Source organism: Rattus norvegicus, chromosome 19, assembly GCF_021556685.1.
Source record: "Rattus norvegicus strain SHRSP/BbbUtx chromosome 19, alternate assembly SHRSP_T2T, whole genome shotgun sequence".
Taxonomy (NCBI): domain Eukaryota; kingdom Metazoa; phylum Chordata; class Mammalia; order Rodentia; family Muridae; genus Rattus; species Rattus norvegicus.
The window spans coordinates 40,157,272-40,185,253 of NC_141552.1; the positions used below are offsets into that span (position 1 = coordinate 40,157,272).

A 27,982-nucleotide genomic window follows, 5' to 3' on the forward strand; every position below is an offset into this window, starting at 1 on the left:
TGCTACAGGTTCAGAGCAATGGGGCTAAGCAGTCATGGCCACCAAACCCTCCAAGTTAGGAGCCAAAATAAGCCTCTCTCTTTTTAAAGTTGGTTTATCTCAGGCATTTGTTACAATTACAGTGAGATAAAACCAATAGCTCTCTCCATTCCACTTCACCCCTTCCTTTTTTTCTTTTTCTTTTTCTTTTTCTTTTTTTCGGAGCTGGGGACCGAACCCAGGGCCTTGCGTTTGCTAGGCAAGCGCTCTACCACTGAGCTAAATCCCCAACCCCTTCCTTCTTTTTAAAAATAAAATTTTATTCATTTTTGACAGAAATTTTCTATTTAGCCTAGGCTGATCTTCACTCATAATTCCCCTCTCAGGCAGCAAGAACTACAGGCGACATTCCACACTCTCAGAGTCTTTATCTTTAATGGTGATTGGCTAATTTCAGCTCACATGTCTAGCTTTTCAACTAAGTCCATGGCAAATCAACCAAACAGTTTATAGATCGATTTCATGATTTTTCTATGATTCTAGCCAAAAAGGGTTACAGAGAAAGGGGCCAACACACCACAGTGCTACAGAGTCAGAGCTCATCCACCCAGGAAAGAGCTCACCCCCAAGGGACAGAGCACCCCCCCTCCAGGGACAGAGCTCACCTACCCAGGGACAGTGCTCACCCCACCCCCCAGGGACAGAGCTCACTCCCCAGGAACAGAACTTACCCCCTAGGGACAGAGCTCACCCCCCACCCCAGGGACAGAGCTCACCCCCCAGGGACAGAACTCACCCCCTCAGGGACAGAGCTCACTCCCCAGGGACAGAGCTCCCCCCAACCCCCCAGGAACAGAGCTCACTCCCAAGGGACAGAGCTCCCCCACCCACGGACAGTGCTCACCCCACCACCCAGGGACAGAGCTCACACCCCAGGGACAGAACTCACCCCCAGGGACAGAACTCACTCCCAAGGGACAGAGCTCCCCCCCAACAGAGCTCACCCCCAGGGTCAGAGCTCACACTCCAGGGACAGAACTTACCCCCTAGGGACAGAGCTCACCCCCCAGGGACAGAGCTCCTCCCAACCTCCCAGGAACAGAGCTCACTCCCAAGGGACGGAGCTCACCCACCCAGGGTCAGAGCTCACCCCACCCAGAGACAGAGGCAGTTTTACTCCAGCCTCTGCAGCCACAAGCACCCCAGATTTCATGGTTTCAAACTCACAGAAGTGTTTTCTAAATTGGAATGTGTGAACTGGATTTTTAAAAACCTGGAGAATCACAGGGGCTGCTACAGTTACAGGCGGCCAAACCCATGGAAATTAAATACAGTCCTAAGTAGCTTAAGGTAAAGGGGGCCAGAAATCAACAAGGCACATTTGTGGAAAGCAGTTGGTTCAGATTTCCTGGTGTAACATTGCACAGTTTCACAGAACATCATAGTTTACTAAATTTTTCTTTAAAAAAAGAGCTGAAGACTTCGGAAATCATTCTTTTTTTTTTTAAGATTTATTCATTTATTATATATAAGTACACTGTAGCTGTCTTCAGACACACCAGAAGAGGGCATCAGGTCTCATTACAGATGGTTGTGAGCTACCATGTGGTTGCTGGGAATTGAACTCAGGACCTCTGGAAGAGCAGTCAGTGCTCTTAACCACTGAGCCATCTCTCCAGCCCGGAAATCATTCTTAAGTATTTCTTATGTTGTAACTTGAACGTAACAACGGAGGATACACAGCTATCCACGACACAAGCGTGTATTGACTCTGCCTCTTTCCTTTGCAAAAAGCCCACAAAAACTCATACAAAATATAGCCCAGTCCGTACAAGCCTCTGATGTGTCCGCTGTGTTCACTTTAGAGACGAAAAGTACTTTGAATTCTCAAGGCACAGAATTATATTCATCTTCTAAAGATATGCAGGGATATTAAGCAGGGAATGACACGATGTATTTCCTCTTTTAAGTGCTCACTTTTGCTGTTAACTAAAGGCAGAAAGAACCTGGTTAGGAGAGTATGGCAGAAAAGCCAATGACCGCGGTGTGTGCTGATGAGATAGAGGGAAGAGGAGAAATGATTTGACAGGAAGGGTTAACAGAAAAGGGATGGTCTGGAACCACAGTTCCTGAGCCGTGTGGTGAGCCAGCGAGCACGGAAGGGAACAGGTTTGGAAGATGGAGAGTTTGGCTTTGAGCCTGCTGGGTGAGAAGCATGTGGGATCTTCCAGGGAGATGTGGTGGTGGCGCCCATGTCATCACTGAGCGGCTTATAGAAGCACTGGCTTGTGCTGAGGTTATGACAATGTATGATAGAAAGGGACAGATTGGCAAAATCTCCTGGGAGTGTTAAAATCTAGAGGCAAGAACACAAACTGGTGTTTCTCCAGATGTTTTCTTTGGATGCACAGCTTTTAAAAATTGAGATGTAACCCATTCCGCGGGCAAAGGCCAGTCCTTGACACTATTAATGATACTTTTTATACTTGCAGACCGGAGTCTAGCATTGCTGCTCTCTGAGAGACTCCACCCAGCAGCTGACTCAGACAGGTGCAGCCGCCCACAGCCAATCGGTGGATAGAACTTGGGGACGCTTATGGAAGAATAGGAGGGAGGATTGCAGGCCCTGAAGGGGATAGGAACTCTACATGAAGACCAACAGAGTCAACTAACCTGGACCCTTGGGGCTCTCAGAGACTGAACCACAAACCAAAGAACATTCATGGGCTGACCCTAGGGCTCCCTGAACCTATGTAGAAGATGGGCAGCTTGGTCTTCATGTGGGTCTTGAACAATTGGAGCACAGGCTATCCCAAAAACTGTTGCCTGTCTGTGGAGAACATTTTTCTAACTGGCCTACCTTGTCTGGTCTCAGTGAGAAAGATACGCCTAGCCTCACAGAAATTTGATGTGCAAAAGTCGGGGGCTCCTGTTGTTGTAAAAATATAAAAAATAAAAAAGTATTGGTGTCTTTTATCCCACTAGGTCTGATACCTCAGTGCCCCAAGATCTTGGCAGAAACACATCACACTTGATGCTGAGTACATCAGTATCATAACTGTGGTCAGACAAGACACTCTTAGTGGTGGGACTTTTTAATTTCATACGGTCACAAGTGATTAATGTACTTGGTTTATCCCTTGCTTGATATGGAAAATGTCAGGCTGACTTCTGCTGTGGGTTCGATGTAATTTTCTACTAATGGTGGTATGTTGATAGCTCAAGTTCCTTCCAACCTCAAAATAGAAGAAAGATCTGAAGATTTCCACCCCCCCCATCATTTTTATTGATAGCAGGGCTTCTGTTCTAAACCTCATGTTGAAAATTCAGTGGCCATTAAAATGGTCTTAAGAGGCAGGACCCTTGCGTTCATTAGGTCATGAGACTCTCCTGGTGAATGGACTTGTATCGTAATTGGGGGAGTAAGTCCCTCATAAAAGGACATGCTGGGCTCAGTTTTCTCTCTGTGTCTTGGGCATGCCCATTGGCTACTCCACCGCCATGTTAATAAGATACAGCAAGACAGCCATCGCCAGATGGGGTCCCTTAGTCTTAGATTTCTGAGACTCCAGAATCAGGAACTGAAGACACATACATTGTTCATAATTGTTTCTGTCCCCTGCACTATGTTACAGTAGCCCACGGTGACTTCTTTGCATCCAGTCTCTGACTCAGGGCCCTGGCTTACATTTCATTACCTTATTGTCTCCTCTAGAAATGGCGGATGCCTGGGAAATGAAATCGAAGTTGCTTTTATAGTGCTTTGTTGTTTTTTAAATGACGAGTGAAATATTAATGGTTACTGAGAACTTATTACATGCCAGGAAACACAGCGAGTACTGTAAATAGGTTCTACAACTTAGTACCCAGAATTAACCTATGACAGAAGCATAGGTTCTCCCGCCCCTTGGTCAGATAAGTTCTAACTGTGTAGCCCTGGCTGGCCTGGAAGTCCCAGAGAGCTACCTGTCTTTATCTCCTCATATCTGAAATTACAGATGTGTACCGCCATTCCTGGATATCATTTTTTGTTTTTGACGCTAAAACCAAATCCTTAAAGGTTAAAAAAATCCCCTATGATGCTCGGCAATTCTAGCTGGGACTGCAATTGATGCCCACATTCTGTCTCCAGACTGTGCTTACCTCGAGGGTTGGTGGAATTGTAGGGGGCCTGAGGATGAAAAGTTATCCTCATACATTTGTGATTATTTACATAGAGGCATTTCTTTCTGCTGTCTCTCACCAGGTCCCTGAAGAACCCACAGACAAGAGTCAGTCAAGTGAGACACTCTGCTTCCCTGGTGCCTCAGAGAACACAGAACTGCAAATGGTTGTTCTGTGTTTTGAAATTTTTTTACTTTATGTGTATGTGCATGTGCTTGAGTGTATATTTCATGAATGTGTAATGTGCTTGGGTAAATATATATATTGTGTGTGTGTTTGTGCACATGTGTGTGTGTTTATGTGTGTTTATGTGTGTGTTTATGTGTGTGTGTTTATGTGTATGTGTGTGTGTTTATGTGTGTGTGTGTTTATGTGTATGTGTGTGTTTATGTGTGTGTGTTTATGTGTGTGTATATTGTGTGTGTGTGTTTATGTGTGTGTGTTTATGTGTGTGTATTGTGTGTGTGTGTGTGTGTGTGTGTGTGTGTGTGTGTGTGTAGCACCTACAGAGGTCAGAAGACTTCCCCAAGAGCTGACCGTTGTGAGCTGCTGGCTGGTGTGGGTGCCAGGAACCACACTTCTGGAAGAGCAGCAGACTCTCTTGTGTGCAGGAGCCACCTTTCCAGCTCCATGATTTTTAGATTGCTTTATTTTATGTATGTGAGTATTTACATAGCTGTCTTCAGACACACCAGAAGAGGGCATCAGAGCCCATGACAGATGGTTGTGAGGCACCACGTGTTTGCTGGGACTTGAACTCAGGACCTCTGGAAGAGCAGTCAGTCTCTCCAGCTCAGCTTCGGGACTTTAAAATCCCTCTCACTGGAGTTTACACTGCATTGGAGGAACCTTCTTTAAGTTGACATGACAGTTCACAGGCTCTCACCCTTGGCCCTAGGTAGCTGTTCCTCTTTGGAAAGCACAATGGGAGCCTTGTTGGAGGACTGGTATTTACTCTGCTGCAAAGCAGCCTAGAGAAGCTGGCTGAGGTAAGAGGCCCTCTGTTAGGAGATAACAACCATCACCCAGGGAAGAACTGCTCTGCTTTGAAAGAAAACAAGGTGGTGGTGACTGGAAGCCCGGCTTGGTGCCCACACGCTGGGGCCTGTTCGTCAGTACATTACTTCCTTCGTGTACTGGGAAAATGAGATCTCAGAGAATAAATGACATCTTATGTCCACGGCTAGTGATGCTTATCTTCTGGAAACTAGGACATGTTTCCAATCAACCCTGCCTTATACAGGAGTAACAAAGAGCTGAATAACAAGGTGGTCCTCCTTTCAAAATGCCTCACAATCTGAATGCTCCTTCAGGCAGCAGCAGGGTCTCTCTCTCTCTCTCTCTCTCTCTCTCTGAGGTATGTGTTTGCACACGTGTGTTCTTACGTTCTTGAACTGAGGTGAGAGGTTGACACTGGGTATCTTCCTCTATCAACCTCCACCTTATTTTCGAGAAGGGCTATCTCTCAGGAAACCTAGAAACTGCTGCTTCAACTGGCTGGTCAGGGGGCCTCTGGGGCCCACCTCTCTCTGAGCCCATTGCTGAGGTGGCAGGCACTTCCCATCACACCTGGCTTTTTACTGGGTGCTGGGATCCAAACTCAGCTCCCACTTGGCCCCTCCCCAGTCCTCTCTGCCATGATCTTAGTGGGAAAGTCAACTGGACCTTAAATGCAGAGTGTTTTTAATATGGAAATGTGTGCTTTTGCATTGTTGGGCTTAAATTCACTTTAAGGATTTCTCCAAGTAGCTTTTGTTTTGAGTGTGACAGGCGTTTGAGCAGTTCTCTCAGAGGCTATCATGGTCTGACTCGTAACGTCTTGTTCCTTTTTTTTTTTTTTTTTTTTTTTATTGTAGAGGTTTTATTTTTACCTATGTCAGCATCACCGTCACATAAATAGAATAAGCAATAATACGTCCGTTAGTGAAAGTCACAGAATGTCTAATTTCGTATTGTTTTGACCACTTTTTTTTGATTTATGCTATTTATTTTTTTTGAATTTAGAGAATACTTTATTAGTTTTTGTAATCAAACCCACGTAGATAAGACCTTACATATTTAATACAGTGTGTTACCCCTGTACAAATGGAAAAAACTTAAGTTCAACATTTCTAGACCAATATGGCTGTTAATTTCTGTACAGTGCCAACTCAACACAGTAAACGGGGATACTTTTTTCCAAAGTTGACAGCACAGCTAAAGTTTCAAAAAATTCAAATTATATATCTGTATATATATATTTATATTTATATAAAAAGACCAATAATAGCAGTGTGTTATGCATCAACAGCAGCAACAGCTTTTCCAGGTTCTGCAGTCATCTGAACAAAACTGTAGAGACATCCAGCACACTCCATTAAAAAAAAAAAAGTAAAAAAAAACAAAACCCGAGAAAACAGCACAGTTCTGTTACTCTTGTGGTACCTGGCACCATTTTTTTTTAAATTAGCTTCTCAATCATCATCTGGAAAGAAAACATTCTGAGCAACATCATTAAAAACAGCTCTGATAAAGCACGGTCACTACTACGTATCATAAAGCAGGTACAAGCTATTTTACATCCACAGAGGTATGATACAGTACTGTCCTACATCTATAATACTAGAGGATACAATTTAAAAGGCATTATTTGAGACTTGATTCTACTTTTCCAGCAGAGGGCCCAAAGGATGGTGTGACACAGCTTTGTAAAGAAACATACTCTAGACAGGATTTCCTTTCACTAGTGGCACAGTTCTAAGGATTCATTCTCTCCATGAATGTCAGCTAAAACCGTTATTAAAAAAATGAAATATCCCTAAAACAAAACCGTATAACCACCGGATTCACATGAAGATGACCTAGTGGAGACAAGCTGGACCTCACCTTACCAACAAGCTATCAAATCTGTTATGTTTAAACAGTGAGACCTCCAAGGAAGGAGATGCCAAGTAGTGCTTCAAAGCTTCGGACCACAATCAAACACAGCATCCTTTTCAACAGAAGCAGAAGCTCATCTGAATATGCTCAAGGATGCTGACATCAACATTTAATCATCTCCTCACTCATCCAGGAAGAAGGGGAGATCAGTTACTACTGTACTTTATTGTGTTCAACCAAATCACCATGTTACAAAAATAGCAAGCTGCCATAATAAAAAATAAGGCTCCTCTATCCAGCACCAGATAGCATCATTTTACTTTCAAGCCTAGAAATTGCACACTTGTATATAAACCAACCGAAGATGAGGATTGAGAGTTCATCTTGGTGGATTTTTCCTTTGATGAATATGAAGTGTCCTTCCTTATCTTTTTTGATGACTTTTAATTGAAAATTGATTTTATTTGATATTAGAATGGCTACTCCAGCTTGCTTCTTCTGACCATTTGCTTGGAAAGTTGTTTTCCAGCCTTTCACTCTGAGGTAGTGTCTGTCTTTGTCTCTGAGGTGTGTTTCCTGTAGGCAGCAGAATGCAGGGTCCTCATTGCATATGCAGTTTGTTAATCTATGTGTTTTTATTGGGGAGTTGAGGCCATTGATGTTGAGAGATATTAAGGAATAGTGATTATTGCTTCCTGTTATATTCATATTTGGATGTGAGGTTATGTTTGTGTGCTTTTCTTCTCTTTGTTTTGTTGCCAAGACGATTAGTTTCTTGCTTCTTCTAGGGTATAGCTTGCCTCCTTATGTTGGGCTTTACCCTTTATTATCCTTTGTAGTGCTGGATTTGTAGAAAGATATTGTGTAAATTTGGTTTTGTCATGGAATATCTTGGTTTCTCCATCTATGTTAATTGAGAGTTTTGCAGGATACAGTAACCTGGGCTGGCATTTGTGTTCTCTTAGGGTCTGTATGACATCTGTCCAGGATCTTCTGGCCTTCATAGTTTCTGGCGAAAAGTCTGGTGTGATTCTGATAGGTCTGCCTTTATATGTTACTTGACCTTTTTCCCTTACTGCTTTTAATATTCTTTCTTTATTTTGTGCGTTTGGTGTTTTGACTATTATGTGACGGGAGGTGTTTCTTTTCTGGTCCAATCTATTTGGAGTTCTGTAGGCTTCTTGTATGCCTATGGGTATCTCTTTTTTTAGGTTAGGGAAGTTTTCTTTTCTTTTTTTTTTTTTTTTTGGTTCTTTTTTTTCGGAGCTGGGGACCGAACCCAGGGCCTTGCGCTTCCTAGGTAAGCGCTCTACCACTGAGCTAAATCCCCAGCCCCGGAAGTTTTCTTCTATGATTTTGTTGAAGATATTTACTGGTCCTTTGAGCTGGGAGTCTTCACTCTCTTCTATACCTATTATCCTTAGGTTTGGTCTTCTCATTGAGTCCTGGATTTCCTGTATGTTTTGGACCAGTAGCTTTTTCTGCTTTACATTATCTTTGACAGTTGAGTCAATGATTTCTATGGAATCTTCTGCTCCCGAGATTCTCTCTTCCATCTCTTGTATTCTGTTGGTGAAGCTTGTATCTACAGCTCCTTGTCTTTTCTTTTGATTTTCTATGCCCAGGGTTGTTTCCATGTGTTCTTTCTTGATTGCTTCTATTTCCATTTTTAATTCCTTCAACTGTTTGATTGTGTTTTCCTGGAATTCTTTCAGGGATTTTTGTGTCTCCTCTCTATGGGTTTCTACTTGTTTATTTATGTTTTCCTGGAATTCTTTCAGGCATTTTTGCAATTCCTCTCTGTAGGCTTCTACTTGTTCTCTAAGGGAGTTCTCCACATCTTTCTTGAAGTCCTCCAGCATCATGATCAAATACGATTTTGAAACTAGATCTTGCTTTTCTGGTGTGTTTGGATATTCCATGTTTATTTTGATGGGAGAATTGGGCTCCGATGATGCCATGTAGTCTTGGTTTCTGTTGCTTGGGTTCCTGCGCTTGCCTCTTGCCATCAGATTATCTCTAGTGTTACTTTGTTCTGCTATTTCTGACCGTGGCTAGACTGTCCTATAAGCCTGTGTGTCAGGAGTGCTGTAGACCTGTTTTCCTGTTTTCTTTCAGCCAGTTATGGGGACAGAGTGTTCTGCTTTCGGGCGTGTAGTTTTTCCTCTCTTCAGGTCTTCAGCTGTTCCTGTGGGCCTGTGTCTTGAGTTCACCAGGCAGGTTTCTTGCAGGGGAAAAGTTGGTCCTACCTGTGGTTCCAAGGCTCAAGTTTGCTCGTGGGGTACTGCCTAAGTCCTCTCCGCTGCGGCAGCAACCGGGAAGATCTGCGCCGCTCTTTCCGGGAGCCTCCGTGCACCAGGGTTCCAGATGACGTTTGGTGTTTTCCTCTGGCGTCTGGATGTGCGCAGAGTGCAGTCTCTTCTGGTTTCCCAGGCGTGTCTGCCTCTCTGAAGGTTTAGCTCTCCCTCCCACGGGATTTGGGTGCAGAGAACTGTTTATCCGGTCTGTTTCCTTCAGGTTCCGGCGGTGTCTCAGGCACAGGGGTCCTGCCGCTCCTGGGTCCTCCCCTACGGGAACCCAGAGGCCTTATACAGTTGCCTCTTGGGCCAGGGATGTGGGCAGGGGTGGGCAGTGTTGGTGGTCTCCTCCGCTCTGCAGCCTCAGGAGTGCCCACCTGATCAGGCGGTGAGGTCTCTCTCCCCCGGGTTTGGGAGCAGAGAGAGTAACGTCTTGTTCTTACTGGCATCATCTTGTGTATCAGGCACTGCAGGAAGCAGCGAGGGGTCCGTACAAGTCTGTCTACTGTCTTCGCCCTAAAAAGAGGAATTGGATTTCCCCACGAGTGAATCATATGCTATGAATGAAGCCAACTTGTCTGAAGTTGGAGCCCACCCCATTGCTGTTGGTGACAGTGCCATTTCAAGTGGCAGAACTTCTACACGGATTATACACATCAGGTCAACTTGTTCTCCTAGCAATGCTCCGAGACCACCAGGAACCACATGTTCTTGGCTTACAGTGCAAAGGCACCCATTGGGTCAATTGATTCCTAACTTTATTCAGACGTAACTGAAATTCTCACCTTCTGAATTCCTGTTGCAGGGTCCTGAGTGTGCACAAAATGAGCCCCAGTGAGTGAGACTTTCCTATCGTTCAGAAAGGCAGGCTTAGTACAGAGTTTCTGCTTGGGCTGAACTAAGTGAGGCTGGATTCCCTGACACTTGTACATTAATTTAGATCATGTAGGCAGGCCTACGCCTTGCTGTGATCTCTACCTCACTGGTTTTCATTCTCTGTGACCCTGACCAGCAGGAGAAAGAGTTCCTCCTTTTGGCAACGCAAGCCTGGTGTCTTTACCACGTGACTGGAGGACAGGTATAACTTTAGCTTCTTCGGTTCTCATTAGACTTTGACAGGGCACAGAGGGAAATCTTGTGAACATTCCTGTTGTCAGTGGCTACTTCACAACCCCCCAGCTAGTTATCAACTGCCGAGGGACAACCTAAGCTTCCAGTGCCAGGTGGATGGACGTTTCTCAGCACATGTGAACGTGATTGGAACAAAAGGAGCATGGGGAAGTTAAGGCTGTCAGAGGGGCCAGACTCACGGGTAGAATCATATGGGCTTACTTCGTAATTATATAAAAATGTCTACAAATCCCATTTGTGTAGCCATTAACATACTTAACTGCCCAGTCATCCAACAGGCATTTGCTGGATATCACTAGGCATTTAATACTTTAGGTGAATGGTGTGGGGAATATAAAGATGGCCCTGTCATTAAGTTAAGTTTGACCCAGTAGAAGATCTATCTATCTATCTATCTATCTATCTATCTATCTATCTATCATCCATCTATCAATCTATCTCTTTATATATGTTTATATATAATAAATAATACAGTAATATATAATGTAACAATATATACATGCACACACATATAGATATACACATTCAACACAAGAGAATGCATGTGGGGCTGGAGAGATGGCTCAGTGGTTAAGAGCAGTGACCGCTCTTCTGGAGGACCTGAGTTCAATTCCCTGCAACTACATGGTGGCTCACAACCATCTGTAATGAGATCTGATGCTCTCTTCTGGTGTGTCTGATGACAGCTACAGTGTACTCACATACAATAAAATAAATAAATCTTTTTTTTTTAAAAAAGAGAATGCATGCTAAAGGTCAGGTATAAATGAAACATTAGAGAAGCGACTGGGAGGGTAACATTTCATCTTCTACCTGATAACCAAGAGGATTGGTTCATTGGCTATGCACACGTGGTGAGGGTCTAAGTAAGGGAAGTGTGGGGACAAAGGCTACTGTCAGTTCTTTCAAGAGAATCACTGCCACTCAAAGCGATCAATAAATTTCAAAGCATATGAGTGCACATGGCTTTGTTAGGTTTACTTAGAAAAATAGGACTAATGATAAGCTATGGTCCATACATTGAGCATAGGTGCTTTTCCCTTTCTGCCTTTCTTAGGGTCCCTTCTATTTCACAGGGTGTGTGCAGGTGCACACATATGTATGTGTGAGTGCACACGCTAGCATATGCGCACTAAGAATCTGGGAACTATATTTCTCAGACTCCCTCACTCACCAACTTTCTCTTAGCCAAGGAAGTTGAAAGGCAGGAGGACTAGGAAGGCTGTTTCTGGTCCCTATGACTCAGGGTCAGAGGCAGCAGGACACTGGCTTCCTTCGTCCTGGGCTGCAGAGTTGGTGACATCCCTAGCAGAGAAAGATCTCCAGCAACAGTAAAGTGGGTTTGTGCCGAGCTTTGGGTAATACCCATTCCCCTCTCATTCTTCCAAAGACTTTCAATTATCATTAATAATAAAGTTAAGAGTTTGAGAGTTTACAAACTATGTAAATCAGTTTTTCTTGAACACAATTTGTCTCTGGCAATTTGCATATATTTTAAGTTTAAAAAAACCTTATGTATAAGATGAGTACTTTGCCTGAATGTATGCCTTTACCCCATGTGTGTACCTGGTGCCCATGGAGGCCAGAAGAGGCCGTCAGATCTACTGGAAACAGAGTGGCAGACTGCTGTGAGCCACCAAGTAGATATTGTGAGTCAAACTCAGGTCCTCTGGAAAAGCAGCCAGTGCTCTTAGCTCCGGGTTAGATAGACTCAGGAGCATGGTTAGCTTTGGTGGCTCTGACGGTGTTCACTTGTGCAGCCTCCATTCATGCCCAAATTCTTAAAAACCAATACAAACCCCAAACCCAACCTGAATATTTCTGTCTCTCCCACACATTTCCTCATAGCCAGCCCTTCTGTTTCAACTTGACCGCAGATAACATCTGATTTTAAAAATCCTACCAGGCTCTTTTAATAACAATTGGTATTTGGAGCTTGGTAGTTCTCTGTGTGAGAGATCGTCTGTAAGTTGCAGCGTGTTTTATAGCGCTCTTGGTCACACGCCCCCAGTGGAGAGCCATGACTTTAGGTCAGCCTGTTTTCTATCTTTATGTTTTAGCACAGACAGGGTTACCTTCATCTTGTAAGGCCAAATAGTATTACACTGAGTCCATAGACTACATTTTCTTTGTTCATCCACCCACAGGTGAATAAGTAAGTTACTTCCAGCTCTTAGCTGCTGTGAATAGTGTGCTGTGGGTACATGCAGTGGTTCCTGAGTTCTGTTTATGTGTTTGCCTGTGTGGACACACATACATGTGGATGAGGGTGTGTGTGTGTGTGTGTGTGTGTGTGTGTGTATGTGTGTGTGTATGTGTATATGTGTATGTGTGTATGTGTGTATATGTGTATATGTGTGTATGTGTATATGTGTGTATGTGTGTATGTATGTATGTGTGTGTATGTGTATATATGTGTGTGTATGTGTGTGTGTATGTGTATATGTGTGTATGTGTATATATGTGTGTGTGTGTATGTGTATGTATGTAAATAGACATGGATGCCAAGTGTTATCTGGGATAGCTTTACTTTACCTACTGAGGCAGGGCTTCTCATTGAACTCAGAGTGCTCTGATTTGGCGAGTCCAGGTAGCCAGCCTGCTCCAAGTGTCCTTGTGTCTACCTTCTAAGTGCTGGGGTACGGGTAGGCTGTCGTGCTCCCTTGGCACTCACGGGTTTGGGGATGTGTACTCTGGTCTTCTGACTGCTCTCCAGCACGTCCCTTGCCGAGTTCTCTCTACCCTCACTATAAGAGAATTTGGAGGCTTTGACTTCAGTTATTTCAGACCCAGGCCCAGATATAAGAAAGCTGTAATTTAAATTTTCTTTTCTTTTTTTTCTCTGCTATTAAATTTTCTAATTTAAGTTTTGAGGAATGCCCATCCACTTTTTCATATTGTTGTACCAATTTACATTTCACCCAACAGTGCACCCTGGACACCAATAAACAACACCAGACTTCGACAGCGGCCATCCTCATAGGTTTACGGTGATTATGCTGTGGTGGTTTGATGTGCATTGCCCTGATAATGAATTAATGCTGAAGACCTTTGCGACCATGGCCACTTGCATATCTTCTTTGCAGAGCTGCCTCTTCTGCTTGGGAATGGTGTATAACATGTTCCCATATCGGGGAGTTAGATTGGATAATATTTTGAAGATTTCTGCATGAATAAGTGTGATGGAGACTTGCCCGAGGTATCCCTTCCTTGTGTTGTCTTTGTGTTGATTTTGGCCATCAGGGAGAAGATGCCTCACTGAGCTGAAAGTAGGCTTTCCTGTCCGATTTTTTGGGGGGGTTAGAGTTTGAGAGAAGTTCTATCATTTCCCCATTTTGAAAAACCTAGAAAGATGTTCTGTTTTCTTCGTCTTAGTTAATGTGGGAGAAGGAGGGTAGGCTGGGCTCAGACTGGGCCAGGATCTGAATGCTAGGTTGAAGCGTTACACTTCATTTAACTTATGTGGCTGACATTATGCTGCCACTTCCAGAAGTACTTGCAGAGAATGAAGGACAGTGGTAGAACATCTGCCTAGCATGTATAAAGCTCTGGGTCTAATCTCCAGAGTATCACACACACACACACACACACACACACACACACACACACACTCCAGCAATGCTATGTCAGCTGTATTGTTAATATATTTATTGTTGTAACATCTTCATTGGGAACCTGGTTTGGTCTTTCATGTGCAGCCTCCAGGGCTCCTGCTTCTCTCAGTAACATGCTCGCATAGGAGTGAAGCCCTCCCTTTCTAACCACGGTCCCGTTGTTTCTATAATGCTGTATTTCTTCACCATTGTTGGAGGTAGGTCAATGTACCTGTGTTTCATAAAGGGATCGTTACCACACGACTGTCAGATACCCATTTCTTGCCATCTTGTTATATGATACTACAGCAAAGGAGCCAGAAGAAACTGGAGAACAGGACTCGGGAGGAACTCGAGGTCTGGTTTAAAGGCCAGGTCCTAGGACACAGTAAAGAAGGGTCCTTTACTTTGCTCTAGCAAGGGTTGGAGAGGGAGGGACAGAAACAGGAAAATGCCCTCTTACTCAGCATGTTCAGAAACAAGGCAGTATTTAAACAGGAGATTCAAGAAATACAGAATCCTCGCAAAATATATAAACGGATTACAAGCTACAGAGCTAAGGGAAAAACCTGAGACTCAGCCCTGACCTGCATGTGTTTGGCTCTGTGCACAAGACTCGTTTTACATCAGCCCACTCAACTGCCAAGGTCAATTTAAGACTGGCGGTATCTTAAATTCCTGACTGTTCTGACCACCTGTTTCCTTCAGCAAAACACAGAGAAGCCGATCTAAAAGGAGACAGCAGATCTTTTGTGTAGCAGAAAGTTTGATCTTATTACTTCCTCTTACGCATGCCCATAGGCTACCTTTGACCGGTTTGCAAAACAGCCCACAAATGGTTCATGTGGGGTACAAAGGAAGACCTCAAAGTGTGGCATAAAACTTGACTGTGTAAGTCTTAGTTACAGAAAAGAGGCGTGATGATGTGGGATTGTAGCACAGGTTAATGTCCCAACCTAATCTCTGAAGTTGACTTAGTTGGGTGTGTTTTCGTACCTTCCTGGGAAATCTAGTAGATCCTATCTAAATGTAATAACAGTGCAGTGGGCAAGCCAGGAATGCTATAAAACCATAACTTAGCCCATTCCTTCAGGTTACAACCATTTCCACTAGCTCTTGGCGTTTAGAACAACAATAAGACTTTGAACTTGTGTTCCCCATTTGCCCCTGCAGAGGCAGGTTCTTGCCCATGTATTTCAGGTTAGAACTGAACAAGTACACAGAAGCTAGGGAGTTCAGCAATGTTAGGGCTTAGAGGTGACAGATTTGCTCCAGTCACATGGCCTTTCTCCATTGCTCCTTTGCAGGGACAGGCCACTTCTCCTCGTCTACAGTGTCTTCTGCTTCTTGGCTTTGTGATTTGGCTGGTAAAACCGAGAGCTTTGACGTCTCCAGTGAGTCACCCACTCAGTCAAGTTAGGTGACACACAGAACACAGGCTTGCTTCAAGAATGGCTAGGGTATAATGGCGTCTATCGTGGTGATGGCGGATCTGAAGCTGTTCTTTATCTTTACCGTGTTTGGATGAGAAAGGTTGCTCTCCTGATGCAGGGAAGCACCCCAGGAGTCACACTCCCACGCTAGGCCAAAGGTTAAGTGGCTCACCGTTGGCCTTCTAACCTACTAAACAGCTCTTCTGGCTTGCTCTCAGTTGTAGAGCACAGTCGCAGACTTTTAAAAATATAAGAGTTTTCTTCTTCCCTGTGAAGGATTGGTACATGCCTTCCCGCCTCTCTCGTCCTTCGGAATCATTACTGCCTTCTCTGAATGAGTCTCCACTGATTTCGAAAACCATCAAACTTTAAAAAAACAAACATTATCACCTCGTGGGTTTTCCATATAAAATGGAGCCATTGCTTAATGAGACGTTCTCTTGGCATTTTCTGCCTCTTGAATCATTGTTGGGAGAGCTGCTTCAGCAGGTAAAGGCTTCTGCTATTCCAATCCTGACTGTCTGAGTTCGATCCTCATGATCTACATTCTTCCCTGGCCTCTACACGTACTTTGTGTTGCTCTCCCTGAATAAGCTAAAAATTGTGGTGCTTCATCAGAATTTGATGTTCTTAAAAGTCTCATGGTCACTTGGGGGTGTGAAGACATTAAAAACATTCCCAAGCACAGGAAGGAGCATGAGAGGTAGAGGCAGCAAGGGTTTCCATTAGTAAGCGTGGGCTCTTACTGATGTGCTCAGGCGAGCCCTTTGCAAGCACCAAGTTAAATGGCCCTGATCTTTTTTCAACCCCTTTCTTGCATGGCCTTATTTTGACTTGATTTTGGTAGTCATAGCTTGACAATAGAGTGTCCACTTCTGTCCTAGTCAGTAGGATGAAGTTCCTACTAGCCAATGGGCTGCCTTCATCACCACAAATTCCCCAGCAGAGAAGAGTGTCCCTTTCCCCGGGCTTTAAACAAATTTTCACCAAACGATCATGCAAGCCTCCCCTTTAGCAAAGCAATAAACCAGTGACAATCCCAGAGCTGTTCCCATGGAAATTCAGTTTTTGTTGTGTGCCCTGCTCCAGTCAAACACTCACAACTAAGATTTGACATAGATCCTTACAGTATGTTACAAACATGTGCGCCTCTGTGTGTGTGTGTGTTCACTGTTCATGCAGATAAACACATCAAAGAACAGCCACTGTTTTGGGTGTTACCTATAAAATGAAAGCATTTTTGTGTATTCTGAAACTTGGTTTTATAAGATGAATCATATTAAATATTTAATTCTCACTAACTGCCAGTGGCTAGCTTCTCTCTATCAAGCAATATGTTCCTTTGGCTTTTTCATTTGTTTATGGGTCGGGGCAGGATCCCACTTTACGGCCAACTGGCCTGGACCTCACTCTCTATGTAGCTCAGGCTGGCATCAAACACACAGACAATTCTCCTGCCTCAGCCTTCCAAGTACCGAGATTACAGGCATGAGTCACCATGCCCAACTTACTTGCTACATTTTATTTTTTGTTTCCCAACAGACATCCAAGCCATTTGTAATTTGTATTGTTACAAGACAACGCACATGTTATGCACATATTCAAGCTGTATCCTCTGTACAAGCCGAAAGGAAAACCCCCAAGACTCCGCGAACTCCCAAGACCAAGTTCTCAGACCAAGTTCTTAGCACAAAAGAGATTTATTTGCCCCAGAAGGACAGAGGGTAGGGATAAAGAACAAAGGCGGGAGATAGAGAAAAAGGAAGAAGGAGAAAGGGAAGGGAATGAAGGAGAGAAAAGGGGGCAAGGGATGGGAAGGGGTATTTGTCCCAGAGGGGAACAAAGGACTGTCTCTGGATAGAGAGGGTACCAATGTGGCAGATAGGAATATGGTGATTTATAAAGATACAAGGGGGCGGGCTGTGTAAGAATGAGGTTTTTAATTTTGACTGGGCGTGTTGATTAGGTGAGCCAAAGGGGGCTTTTGATTGCTGGACTGTGATAGCTGGACCTTGGTAGTCAGCCTTAGGAAGAGGGGGAAGAGGCCAAATAAGGGGACAGACCTTGGTGGTTAGCTCTAGGAATGTAGTCTAATAGTTTTCTTTTTTTCCTTCTTTGTCTTTTGCAAAGAAAGTTAGCAAGGCAGAGGGAATAATGGAGCCGGGCAAGGCCTACCAGGGCCATCGCTCACCTTGCTTGAGCTGGCTAGGGTCCCTTCATCTGCTATGCACATGTCAGAATTGTATCCCTTGTACATGCTCGGTACACAGTAAAACTGCATTCCTTAGTGTGATGTACTGGGAGGCTGGGCCCTTAAGGGGTCATTAGACTTTAATGCACTTAGTGCCTAATAAAAGAACATAAGGGCTTGAGTACATGCTCTCACACAGCCATGTGGGGACATAGCAAGAAGGCCAGCCAGGAATCAGAACCCATTGACACTGGGATCTTGGAGATCCCAGCTTCAAGAATTAGGAGAAGTCATTATTCGATGTTTAACCCACCCAGCCTGTGGTACTTGTGACATTATCCTGAGTAGACACATTCAGTGTGGTTTTTTAATGTGGGGATTTCAGGTTCGCTATTGAGGCCAGCTTTCTTCCTCCCCTCGCTTTTAGAACTTCTTGAGGAGTCTGGCAAAGCGGCATCCAAATGCTACTGTGCACTTTATTTTCCAGAAAATAAATATCTAATTAATGAAAGAAATGAAGGGTATAGAGTACCATTCTATATCCTGGGTCCCAGGAGACTCATCACAATACTGGCTGCACATCTGTCAGCTCCTGTCGTTGTGCAATGCCTGTGCAATGCCTAGGGCAGGGAAGGAAGGAGGGACAGGCAGCTCACAGCACCTGGACAAAACGGTAGAGTTGGTGGCCAATAAATAACTAATCAACTGTCCAATTTCTTAGCCACTGGAGAATGCAAATTAAAACTGATTTAAGATTTTATCTCACCCTATTTGAAATGGCCACCATCGAGAAAGCCAATGTAAAGTGCTAGCCAGGACACAGGGAGAGAGGAGCCCTTTCCATATCCGGTAGGACTGCAAGCAAAGTGTTTCAGGCCCTCTGGAAGTCCTGGAAGTCGGTCTGAACCACCACGTTGTGAGGCTAAGCCCTGCGTGTATATCCGCATGCACTCAGAGGCTGTTGGACATCGGTGCTTATTAAAGCTCTATTCACAGCAGCCGAGGAACAGAACCAGCACAGACATCTATAACAGACCTATCAATGGATAAAGAGATGTGGTGCATGGCCACAAACGGGACTTCACGCAGTCAGAGGGCAAAGTGTGATTGTGACATTCACAACTGAAAATTGTTCTGCTGGACGAAAAGACTCAGACACCACAAGACAACCGCCGCATGATCTCGCTCCCCACGTGGACCTCCAGATTTAGATTTCTACATGTGTGGGCGTTCCGTGTTTGTGCAAATTGTGGAAGTAGAAAGGGGAGAAATTTTAGGGGAAGGAAGGCACAAGAGAAAACCAGGGAACAGATGCGACACAGGAGCGGAAGGGGGTGTTTCGGGGGAGGTGTGGGGACTAGCAAATAAGGGTAGGAGGACAGGGGAGGGCAAGGCAGGATGAGTGAGAGCGAAGTAAAACGACAGAAATGTAGGAAAAATGCCACGAGGAAGCCCTTACTTCCTGTGCTGTTGGCTTTTAAATTTAAACCAAAAGAAAACAAAGAAAAGCAAGTTTCGGTCAGACTGTTGGAAGCCATTTTTTCACGACATCAATCACTGCCTTCCATCTTGTCCTCCCCGTGCCCCTCCTCCCTGCTGCTCCTCTTTCCGTCTCCCACTCTCCTCCACCTGCCTTCGTTTCTTTTGCTTTAGCTTCTAATATCCTTTCCCATCCTTGAGGCTGTCTCTCAAAAAGGCAAAGCCACTGCGTCTCCAACTCTCTGCAAGAACCATTCGAAGTGTCAGAGCTACAAGAGAGGCAAAAGACTCAAACCCAGCTCTCCTATGCACACCTGGTGTCTTCAGGGTCTAGAAAGGCCTAGGGGCGTTGTTTGTTTGCTTGTCTTCAGGGTCTAGAAAGGCCTAGGGGCGGCGTTTGTTTGCTTGTCTTCAGGGTCTAGAAAGGCCTAGGGGCGGTGTTTCTTTGCTGTTTGTTGATCGCTTTGTTTTGTTTTTTGCCTGTCCCTTTGGTTACATCCTCAATCTCTGGGCTATCCAGGGGTGGGCTCCCTCTTGTGGCTGGACCAGTCATTCGTTGGTCACTGCTACAATTTCTGTGTCGCCTTTACCCCAGCACATCTGGTAGGCAGGACAAATTATAGGTTGAAGGTTGCATGGCTCCTTTTGGGTTGCCACAAGGGGAGGTGCCAAATCTTACTGCAACTTGACATGCTATGTTTAGTTGATCTTCATGGGAGGCCTGCCTTTTTTCTGAATAGAACTGGAGGAGGAGTGGATGGGGTGGGAGAGGGGAGGTGCAGGGGAGGGACTGGGAGGAGAGGAGGAAGGGCAAACTGAGGTTAGAACGTAAAAATGTATGAATAAATTAATAAGATATAACTGCCTAGGGTCTCTTTAGAGTTCCTTGGAGGGTCGGTCGCTGTGAGGAGGCGAAGCACAGGCAGATGCTGCTGCTGGTAGTGGTGGTGGTGGTGATGATGATGACGATGACGATGATGACGATGACGATGGTGATGATATTAACAAGGAAGGTGATGCAGTAGCCAGAACAAATTTCTCTGAGCTTTTTGCTGGCCCATTGGCTCTCACCCCATGTCCCTTGGTATTTAGCGTGGTGATACACAGAGGCAAATGACTAATTAATACAGTCCTGAGTCTTTGTTGGGTCCATTTGTCAAAGTACTTCATTTGCTCTACTAATCAAACCTTCATTTCCTTGGCTAATCTGATATCTACTTCCTGGAGAGCCAAAACAAAACAAAGCAAACAACTCAGGGTGCCTCTTCCTCAGAGGAGGCCACAGGAAGGAGGGGGTGGGGCAGCGCTTCACCAGACTCTGGGCTGGCTAATGCATGCTTTGCAGATGCATTAGCTCAAAAGCAGCAACCGAGAGTTAAAGATTATTTCTTCACTACAGTTCAACTCAGCACAGGGGATTGATTTTAGGACTCCCCGAGGACACCGATGTCGTAGGAGTACTGTTATATAAAACCTCGTAGTACTTTATAAAGCAGGCACACATCCTCTTGCGTAGTTAAAATAACCTCTGGATTATAGTGACACAGTATAGATGATATGTAAACAGTTATCCTGGATTGTTGAGAGAATGAGAATGCGTGTGGAGTACAGATAGGTCTTTTCCCTTTAAATACTTTCCATCCATGTTTGACTGAAGCCACGAACACAGAACGCGAGGACGCAAGAGCTAGTTAGACTGGGTTTGATTTTGCCATACAAAACTCAAATGAGGGAATGGGGGGATGGCTCACCTGGTAAAAAAAAACCTGCCTTGAAAGCACAGGGGCTGGAATTTGATCCTCAGAACGCACTTACGAAAGGTGGGTGGTGTGTGTTTATAATTCCAGGGAGACAGAGGCAGGTAGACGAACCCTGCCTACTTGGTAAGCACTGGGCCATTGAAAGACGGTCTCAAAAACCAAGGTGGACAGTTCCTGAGGAAAAGTACCCAAGGTTGTCTTCTGTCTCCTCCACTCTCACACTCATGCATGAACACACACATACACACGCACAGAAGAATGGTTACAGCTAATTCATGTCCTCCACCCATTGCAATTGGCACTATGCTAACTCTGTCTCTACTGAATGGGTTGGGGACCCCATGTGGCTCGTTTTCTTGGCCCTAATTCCTTTCCACTGAAAAGGGGCAGATCGGAAATGCTGTCGTCCACTTCAGAGTCAATGGGTGGTTCTGCCCACCATGACTCCCTTCCCTGAAAAGCCTTTGTCATCCCCAAACCCTATACGGTACTGCTTCATTTTCAATCTGAACATCCCCACCACTCAGACAGCAGGAGCCTGTTCAGCATAGGCGGTCACAAGCGTCTATCCCCAATGCTATACAGATAAGAGAAATGCTATACAAATAAGAGCACTTGCCCGATGGGATAACTGAGGAAGAACATCTGGACCAGTTATGTAGACCCGCTAAAGCCTAACACTGGAAGGGGACTTTTAAATCCAGTACCACGTGGTGCACATAACACAAGGCATGATGGCGAACATAGGAGAGACAATGAAATCCAGACATGCCGGATGCCTGGGGGGTTATGGGTTTACAGGATTTATGGGGACAGGAAGCTCCATCTGCCTCTTTCCACCTCCACCGCCTCGTTAGGTACTTTTCTGTTTCTCTAATGATCTCCGATTCCTGCTCGGTGCCTCCCTAAGGCAGGACCACCTTCGTGGACTTCTGTCCTTGTAGCTGGCAGCGCTGGCTGTGAAGGGGGCCAGAGTGAGGCTTAAGATAGAAAAGGTGAGAAGCTGGCAAGGTCTCGCTGACGACGGGTGGGCTGCCGGGAACGGAAGACTACACGCAGGATGTACAAACGAGCGGTTTCCCGATATTCTGGAAGGAAAACTCATGATGGAAACATTATCTCCCACTGCCTCTCAACGCATGTTGACAAGGCCAGCCCTCTGGACAAGACTTGTGGGAGACCCTGGAATTTATCACAGGAGTTACATGGTCTTAGTGTTCCCTCCCTAGCCAAAAAGCTATCTGTCCTTCCTTCTCCCTTGTAAACTGAGGGGGCCTCTCCAAACTCCTTATTACACAGAACCTGTAGCAGATCTGGAGAACGAGACTGATTGTTAAGAAACCGTGCTTGGCAGAGTGACTTCTCCTCAGTACACATCTGGGTAACATCTGGCAGAATCTGCACTCCTGCACCGGAGCCAGTCTCATCCCAGCTCCTAAATACTAGCCCAAATCGCCCACCTCTTGGCCAGATGGCTTTTTACAAATTAACAGCACCGACTTCCAGATTAGCTTCCATGGAGGTGCCTTAGATGTTTTCAGAGTGCCTCATTATTGCTTTTCCCTCCAGACCCTTGAGATGTTTTATGAGCTTTCTGGAACAGGAAGTCGTTTTGAGATGGGCATGGATTCTAAAGATTAGTTTTGAAGGTATCATGCCGCTGCTCTTCCGTGGGGTCACCGGTGGGCGCCTTCCTGTTTCTTTTTCTTCTTTTAACTTCAAAATATATAGGACGGCAACAACAACCCTTAAATGCTTATTTTAGAAAGAGCCCACCCCCACCTTTACTCTTGCTCCTATATTTCCTGGTAGCGCACAATCAATACACACGCTGAGCTTACATTTTTGACAACTCAGCAGATGTTAGCGGTCCCATTGTCTCCGATAGAAGTATCAGATTGCTGACGGATGTTACCCTGCTACCTTCAGGGTCTTTTTTTTCCTGCTTGCACCTAGATTATCTTATTGTGTCACAAAGGAATGTCTGCCGGAGATTCTTTCCAGTGTCTCCAGAGGAGTGCTTTGCCAACAACAGTGAGTACAGTACAGAGTGGTCAAAAAGCCACACCCACCGGAGCTCACGGTGTGGGCCACGGGTGCCCAGCTTCGTGAGGCCCATGATACTGAGGAAGCATCTTCAGTTCAGGAGATGCTTGTGAAACTGACCCCTGGACCCCACCAAGGAAGCTGCTGATCTGGCAAAAGGAAGCTTGGGCCTTTGAGTATTTCACAGTATAGTCAGACTTTCTAAGCTAGTGGGGTGAAGGGTTAGGCTACCTTTGGCTTTCTTTCAGTGCCCCTTAGGGAAAATATCTGAGTAGCAGGTCAGAGGGCCAGAGCGGCACAGAGCTGATGAGACTCCTGGTGCTTTTACCTCAGCACTTTGATTGTGAGTCCAGCATCAGAGGTAAGTGTGGTCTCTATCTGACAGCTGTGGAGTAGAAGATGGATTTATACATAACGTTTCTTTAAGGAGAGGCTGTATATTTAGACACTCCGATGCCTCTGGAACAAGATATACATTGTAAGTATGGGTGTGTAATGACAGCAGATCCTGGGCATGGGTGTGTGAGAACAGAAGATCCTTAGCAAAGGTACTTAGAGGGAAAGTTCCAGCCATCTACCTTAGACAGAGAAACTGCATTAGACTCTAGAAAAGACTCACTATATACATCATAGAAGCCATAGGCCACAGGTGCACATGTTGCTAACAATATTTATTCAATATAGAAAACTACAAAGAAATAGGTCCTACCATTATGACCCCACTTTAAGTATCAAGTTCTCAAACTGTATATGACTTTTAGAGAGAAACTGGATCTCACTATGTAGCCCAGGCTGGCCTAGAGTTCACTATGTAGCCCAGGCTGGCCTAGAGCTCACTATGCTGCCCAGGCTGGTCATAGACTGGCTGCTATCTTTCTGCCTCTACCTCCCAAGTGCCGGGATCTAGCCTGTATTTTCTCTCTCTTATCTTTGGAAGACTTGGAAGACCACGTTAGCCACTAGGGTAATGTTTTTAATTTTGACTACCTTGAATCCAAAGAAACTGGAAAGGATAGTCTTGTTGCCTTTTTTTTTTTTTTCAGTAGTTAAGTGGTTAACTTGATTGCCTCAAAGCTCCAATTTTCTCACTAAGAATACCAGTTAAAAAATTATTTTTTAGATTTTATTATTTTATGTGTATGGGTGTTTTGCCTGCATGTCAGGCTAATATATCTGTGATTGCCTGGTGCAACTCCTGCTGGCTCAGCCCAGCCTGAAGAAGCAGCAGCAGTGGAAGCAGCACCAGCAGTGGAGGCAGAGGAAGCAGTTCCCCTCCCTGCCCCAGTCTCTCCCCTCTGCCTAAACCTGCACACCTAGCCAGACCAGAGATCTCTGAGGAGAGCCTCCAGTACTCAGGCCAACAAGGAGAAATGTGTAATAAAAGGACTGATGGCTTCCTACTTCCCAGAGCAATGTTGTCTGCCAAAATTAAGCTCCTGATCACGTGGTATTTACTCAAAACTGTGAACCTCTCTACTTCTCTTCATACAACAAGAACAAACTAAAAAAAAAAAAATGCTTACCACGGACCAAGTGCCTCACATATTTTCCTGACATGTAGAAAATATACTTATTACTTCCCCTTTCCCCCCAGATAAGCAAAGAAAGGATGAGTTGTTTGCCCAAAGTTGTGCAGTCAGTATGTAGCTGGGCTGGGCCTTGAGTAAGCCTTGTGACCAAGAACTTCTTGACAGAGGGTTACATTAGGGACAGGTGACTTCAGTACATTTTCCTGCTGTCCAGAAAAAGTCACACTGTACTTTCTTAGTGTCCTTTCGATTTTGCCCCATTTCCTGAGTCCTGGTCAGATGAAATAGTTCTGTCATGAGGCTCGGTCCATCCCTTAAGTTAGAGACCTGCTTGTGCTGTGAGGAGGCCGTGCTTGTTGAAGACGGTGAGCCTCTAGGTTTGAGGATGAAACAAAACAAAACTGGATTCTGGAGTTCTGACTACGATGAGCTAGTTTAATCATGAGTCACAAGCAGGCATTTCAGTTATCCTTGCTGGGACACGTCTAATGACAGTGACACCAAGTTTAAGGTCCTGGGTCGTGTGTGAATATGTGTGGGTAGGCAGGTAGGTTATGTGCATGTGTATCTATATTCATGTATTTTATATGGAGGACCTATGTCTGTATAAGTACTGCTTTAGGCATACATGTCTATTATGTAATATGTATGCACAGACATGTGCGAATATAGACTGTATACATGCATCCATATTTTTGTGCATTGGTGTGTGCCCACATACATTCCACAAATGCATGTGTGTGTGTATCTTCTGTCTATTCACCTTACTGTATAAATTATGTGCAAACTTTATAACAAGGATGATATTTTCTTTAATTCACTCTCTCTGCATTAAGTTTGACTTGTCAAATCTAATTTTCTAATTAACTGCTTATTTAAATAACGATGACAGTGTTACAGCATTAGGCTCCCTAAAATATACATTCTCTGTTCTCTCTCACAGCAGGTGCTTGAGAGCAGCCATGATTCTTCTGCACTGGCAGCTCAGGCTGGGGGCATAGATCTTTGTTTATAGAAACAAATACTTTGTTTCGTTAATTTTTCCAATGGGATTTGAGCCTATAAATCTACTAATTGTTCTCCCTGCTGTGAATGTTAGTTACCAGGGAGGGCTCGAGCTGCGTGTGCTGTTACAACCTCTAGGTGCACACGTTGTTTCCCTGCAGGATTTTACCCATTGCTTCATTTAACGAGCTATAGCAGGAAATTTCAAAACATGACCTTCTGCAAGACATCAGTCACGGAGTGTGAAGGTAGTTCTGTTGCCCGACATTGTCCCTAAATCCAGGTTTGCAAATCCGCAGGCAACTACAGAAGACATGGCCTGTCTCAGAGCTGCCATGACTCTTTGGGAAGCAACTGTTGCCATGAGAAAAGAAGATGCATTTCCCAGATTTCCAGGGTCGGGATTCAGCTTCATTTGCAAATCCTGTCATACTTGAATGTTGACTCCTAGCAGAGCTGCAGCAAGAGAATTGGGATAAACAAAACCAACTCCCGTGCACAGTGCCTGGGAAGTCGTAATGGCTTTGGATGATGAGCCAAAGGAGTGGTTACTGGTGTACACACATGCACGCACACACATGCATGCATGCACGCATGTGTGTGTATGTATATGTGTACATTTGGTGTGTATGTGTGCACATTTGTACACATTCGCATGGGTGTGTGCAACGGCATTAGGGAATTGGGCTTGACTCTCACTTTGAATCCTGGTGTACACTCTAAGGGAAGCTTTCAGAGTACGGAAGTCTGTCTCTATTCATCCCAACATTCCCAGACATGTCTATACTAAAGAGTGGGTATTCCAACTGATAAAAAAAATCACACATGGGCCCTGCGTAGATAGGGAGAGGAGAGTTTGGTCAAATCATTAGAGCATGATCTATTTTCTTTTCTCTAGCAGCGTTCCATGCAATGTTCTTATCCCAAAGGGAGGTGGGAATCTCGGTAAGGACCACCACAGAGGAACCCAGTGAATTAGGTATTTTTAGAGGTCTCACTGTGAGCTTGTTTGCTCTAAATTTGGAGCTGTATATCAGTGCATTTTTAACCTTTTCTTTTTCGAGTTGTCCTCTGACGTCCAGTTTATTTCAGCAAAGAACAAGACCTGGCAGATTTGCACTGGTGAATCCATAAATCAGAGTCCTAGGTCAGTGTGCTCAAAGGACCACCTGGGGTTACGGGGCGAGCACCAGTCTATTAAAGACGTCTGAATATCACTCTGCCCAGATGTGAAATGCAGAAGGTCTGTAGTTTTCTCAGTGAGTACATAATGCTACAGGCAGAGACTTCCACATCTGAGAAGCCATATGCAGGCACACTGAAAACATTGTGCTGGGCTCTGTGGGAACGCAACATATAAATGTATTTTATGATTAGACATGGGTCCTTTTTCAAAGATTCCATTTTATGTCTATGCACACAGTCTTCCGCAATCTGAATGAAAAAAATCTGAGGTCCAGAGTACGCGGATCCCAGGCCCTTCAGATTTGGGGTACCCAAGCCAGAGAGAGAGAGAGAGAGAGAGAGAGAGAGAGAGAGAGAGAGAGAGAGAGAGAGAGAGCGCTGCATGGAGCGGCCCTTCTGAATTACCTTCTGGGAATTGACTCTAGTGGGTTGCTAATGGATTGGTGGGCAGTAATAACTCTGATGACCTGAGAGCTTTCACTGCAGGCGATGCTAGAGGAAGTGGGTATTTTCAATGATCTCATGCTCTTAAGGACTGTAGTTAATGTCTCCGTAGTTCTCCATGATCAATTAGTAAAAAGCCTTCGGTAGGTGGAGACAGGAGGGTGACTGGGACTTGGTGGCTCCTAGCCTAGTTCCAGGATCAGTGAGAGACCCTTTATCAAGGGAAGAAGTCAGGCCAAAGATGGATAGAGTATGACATCTGGCATCCTCCACATCCACACACGTATGCACCACACACGCAAATACACACATGCACACATGTGCACATGGACACATACACTATGTGGACACACACATGTGCGCATGTGCACACAACAACAGCCACCAAAGTCATGAAGTTAGTGCAATGGCAATTATCTCTTGGCTTGACAGAACCTATTAAGGGTCATGCTGATATTTCAAAACAAGACCGAAGAGCTTGTTTCATGAAGTGATTTCTGAGCTTTTGGTTTTATGGCGTTTCTAAGGTTCTTGCAGGAATTTATGTGCAGTTAAGAGCCTTTCTCCAGGGCAAGTCCCCTGCCTCTGCGCCTTCATCTCTCGCCCCTGCTCTTATTCCCATCTCTGTCATGTAGCACATACCACATCAGAGACTATGAATAATAAATGACCAGTCCATTTTCATAAGGCATTAGCCACGCTCTTCCTTGCTTATGACTCGGGACTAGTTGATCATTGTACACCTCTATTCCATGAGAAATAGGGTCGCAGCGTTCTTGCACAGAAATTAGATCTAGGGATGTGTGCTCCAACTTGAGTGCCCTCAGGAGAGATACTTAATTCTTGACTAGCAGGCAAACATACATGGTAGGTACCATAATACAACC

At 44.8% G+C, this 27,982-nt stretch overlaps 1 protein-coding gene across 2 annotated transcripts in view; it reads right to left on the reverse strand.

Annotated features, from left to right (window-relative positions):
• Positions 1 to 27,982, reverse strand: part of Rnf150 (ring finger protein 150) — a 223,702-nt gene that overhangs the window by 8,832 nt on the left and 186,888 nt on the right.